Source organism: Falco peregrinus, chromosome 1 (genome assembly GCF_023634155.1).
Source record: "Falco peregrinus isolate bFalPer1 chromosome 1, bFalPer1.pri, whole genome shotgun sequence".
Classification (NCBI taxonomy): domain Eukaryota; kingdom Metazoa; phylum Chordata; class Aves; order Falconiformes; family Falconidae; genus Falco; species Falco peregrinus.
Window position 1 is genome coordinate 48,629,314 of NC_073721.1, and position 16,266 is coordinate 48,645,579.

The following is a 16,266-nucleotide window of genomic DNA, read 5'->3' on the forward strand; positions in this document are numbered from 1 at the left end:
TCAACTTCCCTGGGGCATCATTTGCAATTCCCAACCTCCGATACCCTGGCGCCGCCTCCCCTGTGCCTCCCGCTGAAGGAGCAGCCAGCGTCGTGCAAGCTCTGCTCCAAAAGGCACCAAAAAACCCAGGGAGGTGCTGGCATGCAGAGCCGTCCTGGCTTCCCATGGCAGCGATGGTGCCAGGGGACAGCCAACACGATGGGGAGGAGAATGGGACGGTGCCACCCTGCACGCGCCCATGCAAGGGATGCGCGCACGGGGCAGCTCATCCTATTCATCACGGCGCCCACAGCCCGTGTGGATGTACTTTTCCGTTCGTGTCTGGCATTCCCAGAAAACACTAACTTCATTATTGATTTGTGCTCATTTGTCATTTTTATAACCTGGCCGGCACTTCTCCTGAAGGCCGTGACTAATTCCACTTCCCCAGGCTGGAAGGGGCGAGAGCCTTTAACTCTTTCGGGACGGGCTGTGCCCAGGGGCTCCCCAGTCGCAGGGCACCGATGGAGCCCCCTGGGTGCCGGGCAGGGCAGCGGCTCAGCACTGGGGTTCGCACCCTCCCATCCCTTTCTCCTGCCTGGAGCAGAAAGGCAGATAGTCCGGGAGCTGAGATGGAGCTGAGTGATGCTGGCTGCTGGTAGGAGAGAGCTCAGGGGAAAAATGGACTTTCCACCCATTATGCCAAAACAAAGCGTCTCCCGCCCAGCTGGAGGGGTGCTGCACGCCCACGCTGCCCCCGGCCAGCGGGCAGAGCCAAGGGGAGGGCAGGTTTGCCTGCCAGCACTGGTGAGCATCCAGCCTCCAATGTGCACCCATGGGGCTGGCAAACCAAGCCAGCCACGTGTCCTTCCAGCACCCTGAGGGCCACAAGGACCTCCCTGGCCAAACTGTCCCTTCTGGCCAGCAGACCCTATGCCAGCACGCTCTGCCCTTCTTCAGGACCTGCAAAGCCCTGGAGAAACTGATGCCAAGGAGAGGAACCACCCGGTTGCACCTCCAAGCTAACCCCCGGTCCCCCACCCCACAGCAGGCAGCAGAGGGTACCCAAGCCATGCCTGCAACTGCTCCCCACGCAGCCCCAGCCATGCTCAATGGAGAGGTTATCCTCAACAGGGCATGAGGACCACCTCCTTGAGATGCTCATGCATCCTCAGGTGACTTCTCATCAAAAGAAAAACCAGCAGCAGGACTTGGTCTTGGCCTTGGCACACTCTGCTCCTTGGGGTCCAGCAAACCGAGGGAGCAACAGTAACTCCTAAGTGACTCTCATAAATGTCTACATACAAATGAAACTCCAAATATTTCGGGCAGGTTGCAATAATGCCTGTCCATGGCAATGGGGAGAATATGCCATGATGTGGGGGGACACCTGGATACCTGCCATCCCACTGGAGAAACCAGTGACCATCACATTCCAGGGGAAAAACCCCAAGTGCTGGGAGGCTGATGGGACCAGGTCTCCTTCCCTCCTTCCAGGCACTTCCCAGAAAAGTGTCAGGATCAAACTCCCAGAGGAGAAGGTCCATTGAGTTTAACGCAGCAGATGCTGTTTCCAAGGGGTGAGATACGGGGGAGTACCAAACATGACATCTGCAATTATGGAAAAGCCAGATAAAGAAAATCAAATCTCATGCTTCAGGGCATGGGCTGATGGGTACAAGGGTCAGGAAGGAATTTCCCTCCACTTACACAGCAGTGCACAATTGGGTCAGTGCATTACCGGGTGGCACAAGTCCTCGATTGTTTTCCCCTTTCCTTTTCGAAGCCCTGCGATCTCGCCATTGTCAGATGAGCTGTGTCTGAGGAAGCAGTGGCTTAACCTGGTGTGGCAGAGCCTATGCTTCTCCCATCACCCGCCTCGCTGTGATGGGACTAGGATCAGCATCCCTAGTCCCAGCTGAAAAATCGCATGAGGACCTCGCTCAAAGCCGGTCCATTTGCCTTGCTGCTCTGGCACTGGTCTGCAGCGCTGCCTGCCCCCTCTCAGCCTTAATTACTTCTACTACAACGATCTAAATTATAATAAAAACTCCTCTGAGTAAGGACCTTTTCTTCTCCCATGTTTGTAAAGCGCTGTGCACACCTCTGGCATTATTTAAATAATAAGCAGTAGTAATAAAACCTGCAATGTTGGCTTAGAAAATAACTGCACTTGGAAAAGGGGCCGAATGGAGAGAAGCAAGCAAAGAGCACTGATGGTTTTGTTAACAGAGGTCGGGAAGTGTTTGCGGTAACAGTGGTTGCTCTCACTTTATGCCACGTCCAGCATCCTTTCTCTTCCTTAAGCAACTTCTCTGTGCTAAAACTTGCTTAGCTGGGAGGATCTAACCACAGGGAAGAGGCTTGAGTTTCAAATTAAAACAAAGCGAACAAACAAATGCAAAGATGGTCTGCAACATGTGTCTATCTGCACTCGACCCTTGCTAAGCCAGGCTTTGCCAAACCGCATGCTTCATAATCCCGACAAACAGTTATTGGTCTTTTCCCACTGCCAAGCAGCTATTTAGCAGCGATTCTCTGTCACCAAGGGTGGCATTTTTAAACATCCTCTGTACCGGTCTTATTCTACGCCTGCTGCAGCCAGCAGCTTGCCATTGACCCCACAAGACCACACTTTGCAAACCTTATCAAATAGGGTTGATTGGGGTTTTTATCAAACAAGACCTATGATTAGTGCAATCTGAAGTATTACGTTAATTAACACTGACACTGTCTGATGACACAAATGCACCTGACTCTACAGTTTGGGGAGCCTATAGCTCCATGGGTCAGACAGCCAGGCTGGGGCATGGCATCGCTGCCCTCCTGCACCCAGGAACCCACGGGTGAGCCCAGCACCCACGTCAGGACCCTGAGCACCCAGCCAGCATCACCCACCCGACTCTGCTACCTCGCCATCACACTGATTTGGAGTTTAGTGCAAGAGGAGTTGTCCCAGAAAGGTGTAAATCAACCGGAGGCAGCCAGAGGGTGGGTGTCAAGCTCCGAACCCCACCACTATCCAGCAAACCTCACATCCACGCCGGCACATCCACGGGGCAGAGAGAGTCATGTCTGCACAGCCTCTGGGATCTGGCCCCGGGTTGTCAAGGGGAAGGTGGAATCAAAGGTATGAAAATGTACTGAATGGGAACTGGCATGCCCAGACTTGGTCCCTACAATCCAGAAGCTGAGCCAAGAAAAGAAAGCAAGCACAGACGGCTGGGATGGGGTAACGGGAGTTTCAGCATTGCAAACATGTTGCAGACAAGTGGGAGAATAATCTTCAGGGGAATGTTTGAAGGAGCTTGTGGTGGCTTGCTTGGGAAAAGAAAAAAAAATAAAAGAGAAATGGAAACAAAAGAAAGAAGAGAAGAAAAAAGCAGCTCTGGAGGCGGCTGGGTGCTGTGGTCGGGCGCTGCGAGGGCTGCGTGTGGCAGCATCCCCCAGCAGCACGGAGAGTGCTTCCTCCCTGCCGTGCGCTGGCGGGGCTGGGCACGGTGGCCAAGACTCGGAAAACAAAATCGAAGGAAGCGGTGGACAAGGCCAGGAGCCAAGCAGAGGCTGTTGGGCGTAGGGAAGCGCACGGCACCGGGGATCAGCGCAGGAGGACAGCACAGGGCTGAGGACCATCCTGCTGGGGGGCTGGCACATGGTGATGGGGAGAGGACAGGGCTGCGCTGGGGCTTCTGGGCTGCTCTTTGAGCTGATTCCTGTCCTTAGCATCATTTTTTGCCCTGAGGTCTGATATTTCAGTTGCCTGCGTGCCTCAGTTTCCCCTGCAGGTGATAGAGACATGAAGTCTTGCCTGCCCACATCCACCTCCCCGTCCCTTGACTCGGCAAACCCGCAGGCATGCCTGAACCCACCGCAATGCAGCGCTCCCACCGAGCCAGGCAGCTGTGGCCACTACGGAGAGGACCCTCGCCGAGATGCCCTCCTCCATCAAACACCCCTCTTGCACCACCGATGCCATCATGTCCCCGAGCCCAAGCAAAAGCAGAGAGGAAGAAACAGCCCCTTCCCCTGCGGCCCCATCCAGGATGGTCCCCAGCTGGCGGAGCAGCTCAGACCAAGCTGGGAACAACATCAACCGTGCTGGGAACAAAGCAGTGGTTGTATCACGGTCACTGGGAGAGCTGGGAGGGGAGTTTCTTTTTTAAGTAGAAAAGCTTGGGGGGGTTGTTTTTTCTTTTTTTTCCTGTGGGTTTGCTTTTTCCCTTGTTAACCAAAAATGTCAACGAAATCAAGACCGTTCCCAGAAAAAGGACTGAAACTGACGAATTAATTTCATGTTTGGGGGGAAGGGGAGAAATAACAATGGAAAGTCTCAAAAGATCCCATGTCGACAGTTTTTTTTAAAAAAAAACAAGTTATGTATTGAAACAAATTCTTGTTTCTGATCCTCTGCAGTGACATGAAACTCTCTGCAAAGGCTGAAATCAAACCAAAATGTTCCAAGCAGCCCTTTCTGGGTCTCTGGGCTGTGTGGGAGCATGATGCTCCTGACTCAGAAACACTTTCAAAGCCCCAGGGTCTCCCCCTACCAAGCTCCTGTCCTCTTTATCCTTTGCTTTCTCCTTCCTGCACGGAGAAAAAGCCAGGTATGAGCAAGGAGGGCAGCTCCGTGCCCCGGCCTCTCTGCTCTACCCTGCTCCACCGACCCATCCAGCCGGCAGCTTGCACGCCACGCCAAGGAAGAGCCGGAGAAAACTTCATTCAACCCATCAAATACTTTCCCCTGGGCTCCCAAGGGCTGTGGATGTACCCTTGGGAGAAGGGTTGGTTCACCACCCAAAGCCTGTGGGTGTGGAAGAGGTGACACATGTCCCAGTAAGGCCACCTCAGGGGCAGAACCTGGCTCCAGGACCCCAGGTCTAAGTGAACAACTTCACCCAAACCATGCTCTGACACAGTGCAGTCTTGGGGGACATCAGAAGGTGACACTGAGCTCCAGAAGATTAAAAAAATCCCCCAAAAGAGAACGAAGAACTACTGGCTGAGTCGTTGAGTCAAGGTTGCACCGTTGCAAAGAGGTGTCCAGGGTCAGCCTGGGAGGATTTGGCTCCATAGCTCCAACCAGCATCGTAGAAATGGTGTTTTCCTTCATTCCCCACCACCTCTCCTCCTCCAACCCCGGGTTCCTGCCACAGCCTCAGATCTGCCATTGCCACAAGCCTTGCCTCAGTCTGCTTCAAATTACCGTAACAATGCTGGGCCCCAAGTGGACATGTAAAATGTCTCAAGTTTATTGTAATTGTAAGCCATCCCTAAAACTGCAGAGACATTGCTAGAATATTTCTTCCTCCTTTTAAGACCCTCCGACGACTCCAAGTCAGCAAGAGGGACGTGAGGACAGGCGGGAGAAGGAGCTGACTGGAGCCAGCTGCCTTTGCACGGGGCTTGCACGGCTGCGCTGGCCAGGCTGGGGCATGGGAAGGGGCAGCGGGGCTCCCCGAGGTGGTGCTGGGATGGGGTAATGTCCCCTGGGACACAGGGACGGCTGGGGCCGAGCGGCTGCCGAACCCGTGCCCCGTCTCCTGCTTCGAGGAGGGAAACAACACGGGGCAGAAGTGCTTTTGCTGGGAGTGGGACCACCGTGCATGGCTGAAAGCCCGTGAGCACCAGCCCCTTGCTGCCTGGCAGCTCCCTGCGTGGAGGCAGCTTGTCCTGGGTGCTGCACGCTGGCATCTGTGCCACCCGCAGCCGTGCCACCCACAGCTGTGCCACCAGCAGCCATGCCACCCGCCGCCATGCCACCCGCCGCCATGCCACCAGCAGCTGTGCCACCAGCAGCTGTGCCACCAGCAGCCGTGCCACCAGCAGCCATGCCACCCACAGCAGTGACACCAGCAGCCGTGACACCAGCAGCTGTGCCACCAGCAGCCGTGCCACCCACAGCCATGCCACCAGCAGCTGTGCCACCCACAGCTGTGCCACCAGCAGCCGTGCCACCAGCAGCCGTAACACCAGCAGTCCTGACACCAGCAGTCGTGACACCCACAGCCATGACACCAGCAGCTGTGACACCAACAGCCGTGCCACCCACAGCTGTGCCACCAGCAGCCACGCCACCAGCAGCCGCGCCACCAGGCAGGCACTGAGCCTCTGCCTGGAGCCCGCGTTAACGCTGTCACACAAATCGCACCTGTGAAACTGTTACAAGAATTAATTGATCATATAAGTACAGTAATTGGAACTTGCAAAGCATAGATAATTACCTTTTATTAGTTCCTGTAGATAATCCATTATGCACTGATTAGGCCTAAGTAAGGATCTTGTAGTCCTAGTTTGATTAATGGCAGATTATGGATATAAAACTCAAACGGGAATAGATAACTTATTCTTTTCTTTCATGCCTTAGGAGTACATCACCCTGTGAGTTATGGTCAGAAGCTTCCCAGGTGCCTGATTTGTCCCTGGGGAAAGTCAGGCACAGCTGAGATTCCCACCTGACCCAACCGTGGTCCCTCTCCCGTGGCCGGTACCAGCTCCCGATGCTCCCCAGTGGCTCCAGAGCCCCCAGCTCAAACCTCAGCAACGTGCCTGCTCGCCAACAGCCCCGTGTCACGCAAGGCCTGACCAGCTCCCTAACCTGTTTTTAGCTCAGAACAACTTGCCATCATCCCTCTCAACCCAAAGCAGCGAAACCTCTCCCAAGCATCTCGCCCCCCAGCTCGGATGCGCTCATTTCCATGGATGCTCAGACCATATATTTATTTTCTGCGACTCTCTGCCTGAGACAGAATATCAATAATTATTTTCCGCTTGCAATCGTCTGACTGCCGAATGCCATCTGTGGGGCAGGGGATGCTGCTCCTACGTTTACAGATGGCCAGCCCCCATGCCGGGCTCGGTGGGACTGTCCCTGCATCAGAGTCACCGTGTCCCCCGCGAGAGGGATCTGCCTGCAGCACGGGGGGTTCTGCTCCACTCACCATCACTCTCACGCCCTGTTTGCAGAGCAAGGAGCACAGGAGCAGGATGGGGGTAACCGGACAAAATCTGCCTGCAGGCTAAAGGAAGCTTTATTTAAGAGGAATAAATAAAAAATAAGACTGTGATTATCTCGGGCCACTCTCCAGCTGCCACCCAGAGACAGAACGGGGGAGGCATTTTTCAAGTGAATAAACAAAACTGAGCGGATGTGACACGCCGAGGCACAGGGACAGATTCCTCCTTTCTTCCTGGCCAGATAACCCCCTTATCAGCACGGCGGAGGGGATTAGGAAGGAGTGGAGGAAAGGGGGGAAAACAGCAAATGTGGGCAAGGGGAGAAAAAATACCCATCAGAGAAGCTGGCCGGAGGGAGCCCAGGAGCAAGGAGGCTGCGTTCAGCGCCAGGCTATTCATCCTGCACGCTCCGGACTGCCAGGGCTGGGGATGAATGAGATTTACTGCCCATTAAAATAAAGCCCTTTCTGTAGTTTATAAACAATGTTGCCGCTCAGTGGGAGGTTGGACATTTTAGTTCATTAAGCAGCAAATAATCTCTGTCACTTTTTATTTTTAAGTTTATTTACATGGAGGGTCGGGTTTTTTTACCCCTTCCTCCTCCTCCTCCTGCCCAGCCCCCCCACCCCCCCCACCCCCCACGCCCCCCGCCAGCAGCAAAAGTGCGTGTGTGCACGCAGCCGAAATGCTGCTCCGCACCGTGAGCTGGCTCCTCCTGTGGCCGTTGGCCAAGCCACTAAAATAATCCTGTTTATGCATCAAAAATGGTCCTTACAGTAAAAAGAAAGTTATTTCTGCCTAAAACCCAGGCGTGGGTGAATGGTGTGCCAGAGCAGCACTGCTGGGGGCACAGGCAGAGACTCAGCACCCGTCCTGGGACCAGGCAGCAGAACTGAGCCCTGGGGTAAGTCGGAGACATCAGCAGTGACTGCCAGGTCCCTGCATGGTCTGGGACACCAAAAGGGACAAGGACGGGGCTGCCAGCAGCAAAAGAGACCCCCGTGCCGGGCAGCCTGGAGTGTGGCACATGGAGATGCCCAGTGGGAATGCAAACTGGACCACTCGCTCAAGGTTCCTGGTTCAGAGCAGAAGACCTTTCCCTTGGCATTACAGTAATAGGCACATCTGCCTAGAAATGCCACCCCTGCCCGGGAGCCTTTGCTTGTGCAGGGAGATAGAGAGGGCAACACCTCGCAGGGGCGGAGGTGGCGTGCAAGGAACTGCAGGAGGGTGCACGGGGTGACACAGCTCCAGCAAAATCCTGGTGGCACCTCCAGCTGCGCGTGGCTGCAAGCGCTGGCCCCTTTCCAGCAGCTGGCAGAGGCAGCGGGAGATGCTGCCGGCCAGCGCTCCCCAGCCGCTGGCTCCGCACCAACGCGCTGCCAGCAAACTCCTCTCTGGCAGCGGAGGGAAACCTGCGCATCAGGCAGGATGCTGCCGGGGCTGTGGATGCTCTACCAGAAAAACACCCCGGGATGGCACCGTGGCACAGCCCAGAGCCTCGGCGGGGCGTCGTGGTCCCCTCTCCACCTCCAGCACCACGCGAGGCTGGGAGGGAACAAGGACATCTGGGAGGGTCAACACTCGAGCTAGTAAAGATGCTGTGATGGTCTTCTGCAAGGGGATGTGAACTCCCTTCTCAGCTAACTGTACCTTGGGCCATGGATACCCCCTGAACCCTGCTCCCACTGCAGTGCTAAGCAGCTCCTGCATCCTCCCCCGCTTCCTCCGGCACAGCCCACCACGCTTGGCTAAACCCCACCATGACTCAGCCCCAGCACCACTGCAGCTCCCTGGTGGGCAGAAGAAATCCCTCCTCATGTTATCTAGATCCTAAAGCACTTGAGCAGACGGCAAATGTGCAAGCCATTATATCATTCACTCACTATCAAAAGCTCACACAGAGGCACTTAATTACAGCCCCGGAAGCGCAGGCTTCCTTAATAAATCAAAGAAATAAAGTCAGGGATGATGCACTGAACAGAGGGGGTGGGGTGGGGGGAATAAAGAGCTTACAGTTTCCCACTGTGTGTCCCCTTTAGATAACAGATGCTCTCTTCTTAACCTCTCACTTCATCAGATCAGCTCCAGCTGTGTTTGGATCAAGTGCGCAGGCTGGCCCGTGTCCAGGCTGCCTGCTTCCCTGCTCCGGTGCCAGCTCCGTCCCTCCAGCTCGAGGGCTGGCTGCGCCGGGGTGGCAGGGAGGAGGGGAGCCCCCACCGAGCCAGGCCTGTTTCATTAAGCATATTTTACTCTATTCCTTCTTCTAGTGACCTAAACTCCTTCCTAAGAGCATCTCTGAGACTCTCAAAGAGGGCTGAACACCAGTCCCATCGGCACCCTGCAGCCATCCCTAGCCACGCTTCTGGGAAAAGCAGCGACGTCGCGGGAGCGATGCACGGGTATCACTCATTTCCCCTCGCAGCCCCATGAGCAGCCCACACCAGTGTAACATCCAGGAGACACCACTGTTAGTAAACAGCTTCCAAAGGCTACAATGATAGCTTCACGTCATCTTGGCCATAAATCACGGGAGAAGCCCCCCGGGACACCCCCCGCTCCCTGCCTCAGCACGCACCACCCACCTCCCTGTTTATTTGTAAGTGTCACCTCCTCCCTCCCGCTGGCGCGCAGCCCGCTGCAGGAGCGCGGTGATGAATGGGGCTGCAACAGCGTTAAAAGGAGATTCCTCACCGCAGAGCCTCGCCAGCCTCGGCCGGGGCTAGGAGTGAGCAGCCTCCCATGCTGGGCTCCCCCCCGCCTGGAGCCGCTGCACCTGCACCCACCACCCCATGCGCTGGCATGTACCCCCGCGGGAAAAGCGATGCCGGAGGGCTGGCAGAGCCCAGGTCCCCTTACCCGCCTGCAAACGTGCCTCGCAGCCCAAGGACCTTAGCGGAGATAAAGCCTTTGAGAAATCCCACTGCTCCTAATCCCCCAACAGCACAAAAATAATGAAGCATTATCTCATCAGGCCTTAACCCAGTAATTACCCAGGGGATGGCTTAATAAGGAAGGGACACCCACCTGCCAAATACAGCCTAAGCCTGCCTCCTGTCCGGTTACACAACACAAGGCTGGGCACAGCAGCAGCAGCATCCTGCAGCCCCCCCGGACCGAGCCAGGCAGGGGAAGGGGAGCAGGAGCAGCCCCGTCCCCACACCGGGTGGGCTGAGGGAGCCCAGGTGCCCAGGAGACCCAACCGCTTCCCCAGAGCCGGGGTCGTCACTGCCCCCAACATCCTCCTGGACCTAGCCAGGAGGAGGCAAGCCCTGCCACCAGGAAAAGCTGTCTGCCTCCAAACTCCCCAGAAGAGCCCCAGATCTCAGCTGGCGCAGTGGCTCGGCGGAGGGAAGCACCTGCTCGCAGGGTCTCCGTGCCGCCCTCCCCTCGCCAGCTCGGCTGGTGCTGTGCCACCTCCTCCCCGCATCCCACATCCTTCCTGCCAGCAGCCGATGCTCCAGCCGTGATGCCTGGATGGCTGGGAGAGGGGACAGCAGCCGGGAAGGCTCAGAGATGGGGTTAAACCCCCTCCCGGCAGCCTGACCTGCGGGTGCTGGGGGATGTTTCTAGCCCATCCTGCAAGACAGCTGTCTCCTCACCACAACAGCCCAAATCACGAGCAACTTGGGCAAATCTTCGCCAGGGCTCTGAGTCAGACCACATGCCCTGCTCGGTTAATGGAGCTGGAGTGTGAAAAGTGAGCCGGCTGGAGGAGAGCGCTTGGGTTACAGCTCGGAGCAGCCGCTGCAGGGCTCTGACAGCTCCTGGCTGCTCCCCGGGCAGCGATATCTCCAGATCTTTTACAAATAAATATCATTGCTCATTATCTCAGCATTAAAGTTACATGCTGGGCGAGATGGGTACTGAGCTTTCCCTCGCTAATCTAAAACGGATGCCAGCGTTTCTATTATTAATCTCCCAGGCCGTGGGCTCCCTCCCCCTCCGCCGCTGCCAGCTCTGCCACTGCCACCCCCTGTCCCCACGGGAGGAGAGGGGACAGCGGAGCAGTTCCACAGCCCCTCTGTGCTTGTTCACACATGGCCCGGTGGCTTTGCTCCCTGGTTGAGCTGTGCTGCTCCTGGGGGGGGGGGAGGGTAAAGCCTCCCCCGACGCCAGGGCCGGGTGTTTCCAGAGGTTTGATTTTGCTGAACCCATTTCCACATGCAGCCGCATTGAAGACGAGCCAGTGGCAGGCAGTGTTCCTCCCCGGTGGTTCCTCCCTCCACAGCACCCCTGGGTGCAAGCACGCACAGAGCCAGGAGCATCTCAGGGGGCTCCTGTCAAGCCTCCAGACCAAAAAGGCCGGTGCCTGCAGACCAGCGACCTGCTGAGTGAGGGCTGCCAGCCCCAGGGAAGATCTCTGCAAAAAACCTCCCTGCACCAGCAAGATGAGACCAGAAGTTCCTGGTGCTTGTGTCCACCCCAAGCTAGAGCTGCCCAAGAGCAGCACGCTCACCCCAGCATCCCAATGTGCCGCAGACCGGCTGCCGGGAGTACGTGCCTTGCAAGGAACGGCGTGGGTTTGACTCCCACACCCTGCCGCATCCCAGGCTCCCGCTCCAGCGTGGCGTGGGGCTGAGCCACTGCAGGATGTGGCCTGGCTGGGCAGAGCCGAGCGCTGCCCTGCTGCCCACACACAGCAGCATCTCCAGCAGCCGCTTCCTCCGAAGCCAGAAGATACTGAGTCACCGGCACTGAGCTGCCCAGCTCATCCTCTCACTCCCTGCAGCTGGAGTTACCGCCGGCACATTTGCAACACAGGGCCCACAGCATCTGCAGGAGCAGCAGCAGCAGCAGCAGCAGCGTCAGGACAGGGATGGATGCGCAGCCGCCAGCCCCCAGCCTACCCCGGGATAAACGCAGTGCTTCCCACAGCCCAGCAGCAATCCACGGTGCACTTTATCTCTAGGCGGCTTTAATTGCGGAGATGGGTATCGCAATTAGATGTTGGCTCACTAAGAGCAACCAGAAAGCGGTGGAAACACTGATCACCGGGGCTGGTTGAAGACAAGCTGAGGCCGCTGCGGAGCAAGGAGGAGAGAGCCAAACCCCAGGAGACGGCCTTGTCCCCGCTGCCTACAACACACAGTAGCCCCAATGCCCAGACAAACTCTGCTGGATATTGGTCTTATATACAGAAAGTCCTCCGAAGTCCCAATACAGAAACTTTCCCCTCCCCACATCACACACAGAAGAACCAGGGAGAAACCGAAGCAGATTTCCCATTTGCCCGGGAGGTGTGGGCCAGCCTTGTGGGGGCACATGGGGTTAGTGCCTGGGACACCCACCCAGTCCCAGCTCCAAGCACCATGAAATCACCCACCAGAGCCCCGAGACATGCCGAGGTGATGGCACCCATCACCCTCCCATCCCAGGCCAGCTCCCCTCCCCTCCCTTTGCTTCTCTTTTTTAAGAAAACAATTAAACTGTGTCTTTTTTTCTATACCAACGCTGTCTGCAGGGTTGCTGCATCCTCCCTGGCTCCTAACCCCCCCTTATCACATGTTACCCATGAGAGGGGGGCGACCCCAGCCCCCAGCCAGATTCCCGCAGTCCCCACAGGATGAGGGTGCCTTGTGCCAGACATTCCCTTGCCAAGGGGGGATGTTTGCCTGTGTCCCCTGCCTGTGTCCCCTGACTTCAGGCAGCCCGTGTAGGGAAATGAACGCAGATTTCGACATCCTTTGGTTCATCAGCTGCTTGTTTCAACATCCCCACAGTAAAGCCTCAAAAAAAGCACACCCTGTCACTCCCTCACAATCTTCCTTCTGCTAACTAGGCTTTATCCAGAAGCCTATTTGTCACCTCCAAATAAATATTTATTAACCAAACTGCAGGTGTCTGGGGCTTCCCACCTCCTCTGCTTTCAGCTGTGCTGACACCAGAGCTCTGCGGAGCGCCCAGATGTCGGCTGGTAACAGCTCCAGGAGCGTTTCTGCTGCCTCCTTTGAGCCTGGCATTCAAATAACTTCTCAAATCTTCCCACTAACCTCAGCGGGAACACCCTGGTTAAGGGACATCTCAGTGCAAGCAGATGCAGGGGTGGTGGATGAAAAAGCGGGGTGGGAGGAAGCCTTCCTTGGGCTTTTCCTTTCGGTAAAGTCATGGACTTGCAAGGAATGCAAAGCCCAAATCCAAGGGTCAGTCCCACAGGACAGACCCTCCCCAGCCCTGCCACTGCAGGTGTGGAATAAAGACTTTCAGGGTAAAATCTGCTCCTTTGTGCCAAATGCAGAGATTCTTGGTGTCCTCTGCCTCCCCGGGGGCAAAGCTCCTTGGAGGGAAAGACTCCCAGCACTGGAGCACTTTCCTCCAGCTCACGGGCTTAAAGAAATGTCTACAAGCCACCAGCATGTTGGACTTTTGGGCTTTGGAAATGGAACCCCAGGTCCCAGGCTCCAAAGCTGCACAGGAGATGAGGGGGACACAGCCCCTCGTGCATAGCCGGGGGGATCCATCCCTAAGAGAAGCCCATCCAGGAGAGCCAGGCCAGGGCAGACCACAGATGTGCTCCTGTGCACCTGGTGGAGGAAGACATGGATGAAGATGGAGCAGCAAGAGGTGCAAAAGGAGGTGCAGCCAACACCTTCTCAAAGTCCCAGGACCTCCAAGAGCACCTGTGGTTTAAATATGGGGGCAAGCCCTGCACCCCAACATGGCGCCAAATTTGTAAGAATTGGGAAAGGAAAGGCAGAAATAGCTGCAAATGGTGCTGGTTCCCCCAGCAGTGACCTGTGAGAGCCCAGAGCCCAGCCCACAGCCCTGCAGGAGGGGATCCGACAGCCCCATCCCAGCCTGCCACAGGGGAGAAGAGCCTCGCCGGAGCGGACGGGCATGCTGGCACGGCTGGCCAGTATTTCCTGCCAACGAGCCCGGGCCAGCAGCAGCCAGGGTGGTGCAGAGCCAGCCAGATGTGTGCAGGCTCTGTACGATGGGAAAGCAGCCCAGCGTGGGGCTGCAAGGTGATGCTGTTGCTGGATAAGGCCCCACAGACCAGGAAAAAAGCTGCACAGTGCAGGGCTGCACCCCTGCAACGAGCCACTGCAGCTGCTTTGCTCCCTGGAGCACCACATCCACCCAGCACCAAAGCAAGAAAAAAATGAAGCAGAGGAGAGCAAAAGGGAGAGGTGAGGGAGGGTGGGGTGCATGCTGCAGATGGCTCCAGCCCAAGGAAAATGCCCTGGAATTCATATAAAACCTGCAGGATTTAATTATCAGCTTGCTTTATGGGGCAGGGCTGTGGCAGCAGCCTGCCCCTCTCCCCCGGTTCCCCCTTTCACCAGGCTGGATGTTGCCTCCCAGTGCCGCCGGCTGGGGCTGGGGCTGCAAAGGGAGCCAGAGAGACACCAACAGCTTAGGGAGCCAGAGAGACACCAACAGCTTGCAAAACCCTCAGTATTCCCCCGGCCAGACTCTGCCTCACTGGGACAGGAGGACCAAGGTTAATTTTAATTTTAGGGCATTTGATTTTCATCGAGTCTCTGGGCAAAGCCCAATGTCCCTGGTTAAACCAACAGAGCTGTATTCGCCCATTTGGGCTCTATTTGCCCGTTGACTTGGCAAGCAGGTACCAGGACCCTCATTCAGCAGGAGGGCTGGGACCCCAGGCTCACTTTTCTGCTTCTGCTCAGGTCTGCCGCCCAGTTTCCTGGGGGCTATGCCCACCCCCCGTTGCTGGGAGCGCACAGCCGGCCAGCCCTGTGCCCACCTGGGCAGGCGGCACTTCGACCCGTGTTGCGGAGAGGATGGGGAAGGGGCCGTGTGCCAGTCAGGCAACACGCCACCCAGTTCTGCAGCCCAATAAAGTAAGAGCCACTGCTGTGATAGTTCATCACGGAGCAATGGTGGGATAGATTAAAAAAATACTTTTGCAAAGAGAGTTTCCTTGTCCTGCCTGCTCCGTGGTGGTACGAGACCAATGATGGGTTCCCTGGCTGCCCTCCCCATCCCATCTCACCCTCCCTGGCAACACAGAAATGGCGAGGGGATGGAAGAAGGAAGAAGAGAAGAAAGTCCGAAACAGACTAGCTGCAGCACAGGACGGTTCAACCACGGGAATGGAAACCTTTCCAACCCGCATCCCTGGGCATCCCCGAGCCCCAGCCAAAGGCCAACAGTAGCCACAAGAAAAGTGAAAGTAAGAACCTGAGGTTTAGTGCTCCACTGCAATGGGAGAGATGGTCACGCCAAGGCCATGGTGGCAGAAAGGGCACAGGGCTCCCTGTTCCTCCTGGGAACAGCCCAAGGCCACCTCGCCTCCCTCGAGACACAAAGCAAAGGGATTTAGGCACCTTGAATGTTCTCGGGGACACCACTGAGCTCCTCTCCAGCACAGCCTCCCACCCAGGGTGATGATAAATCTGAGATTGGGAAACACTCAGATGCTGCCACAGACACGGGGAGTGTTTTAACAGCCTGGCCTCTCCCCCTCCATCCCCTGTCACCACTGTCACCGCGCCCCCTTCCATCCCTCCCACCCCTTTCGAATTAGCAGCCATCGACCTCCTCCCCCTGTGGAGCTGACATTAATCCGGCGATGTTTGTTTAACAACAGCTCCCATTGATCTGTAGCCTGATCCCCCAAGTCAATACAGGCTTTCGCCGGGGTCTGGAGTGCAGGATCTGGCCCCGAAGTGGCCCGTCAAGCTAAAACGGCTGCGCCGGCTGATAGGATCAGATGCTGTCAGTGCTGCTCTGGGACCCATTAGCTTTAATTAGCTGATGATGCTGTAGAGGCCACATAAAACAATGAAGGGGATTGATCCCTCGTGTAACACTATTGACAGTGGAGCTGCATCTGGGATCAGTTTGGTGCCGGATGCATCTGTAGGGTCTATAAAAGCAAGGCCTGTTTTCTTTTTCTTTTCTTTTCTTTTTTTTTTTTTTTTCTCTCTCTTTAATTTAAAAATCCCATAATGGTAAGCCTGCCAGTTTAAAAGCAAGAACAAAAAAAAAGAAAAAAGTCAAAAGTCAACTGCAGGGAGCCCTCTGTGATTCCCGTTGACCGGAATGTTAGGGCACATTTAACCACTTCCACCATCCCTCCCTGCTAAATACCCACACGCCGATCATTAAGGCACGCAAGCCTGCTTCCAGGTCACTGTCATTACCCCCGTTTTAAAAACAAGACACCAGGTTTCTCCCTGTCCTTTGCTCTGAAGGGCACATCAGTCCCCAAACCACCTGCTTTCTGCAAAGCTCCCTCCCTCTGCGAAGTGTCCCCCACCACACCTGCAGAGAGGGGCCAGGGTGCCGCAAGGAACACGCTGCGCCCAAGGAGGGAACCCCAAAATACTGGGATGCTGCAGGGAGCTCTTTCATTTTCATCAC

General features: G+C 56.2%; 1 protein-coding gene across 4 annotated transcripts in view; it reads right to left on the reverse strand.

Moving 5' to 3' along the window:
- RXRA (retinoid X receptor alpha) overlaps nucleotides 1-16,266 on the reverse strand; it is a 119,213-nt gene that overhangs the window by 59,816 nt on the left and 43,131 nt on the right. Inside the window, exon 1 of one of the 4 annotated variants that reach the window (XM_027778059.2) lies at nucleotides 9,793-9,851. The exons of the other annotated variants lie outside the window; for them this stretch is intronic. The gene's annotated coding sequence lies outside the window, so the exon portion shown is untranslated. Of the gene's footprint in view, nucleotides 1-9,792; nucleotides 9,852-16,266 lie in introns of those variants that run through there. 4 annotated transcript variants of the gene reach the window in all.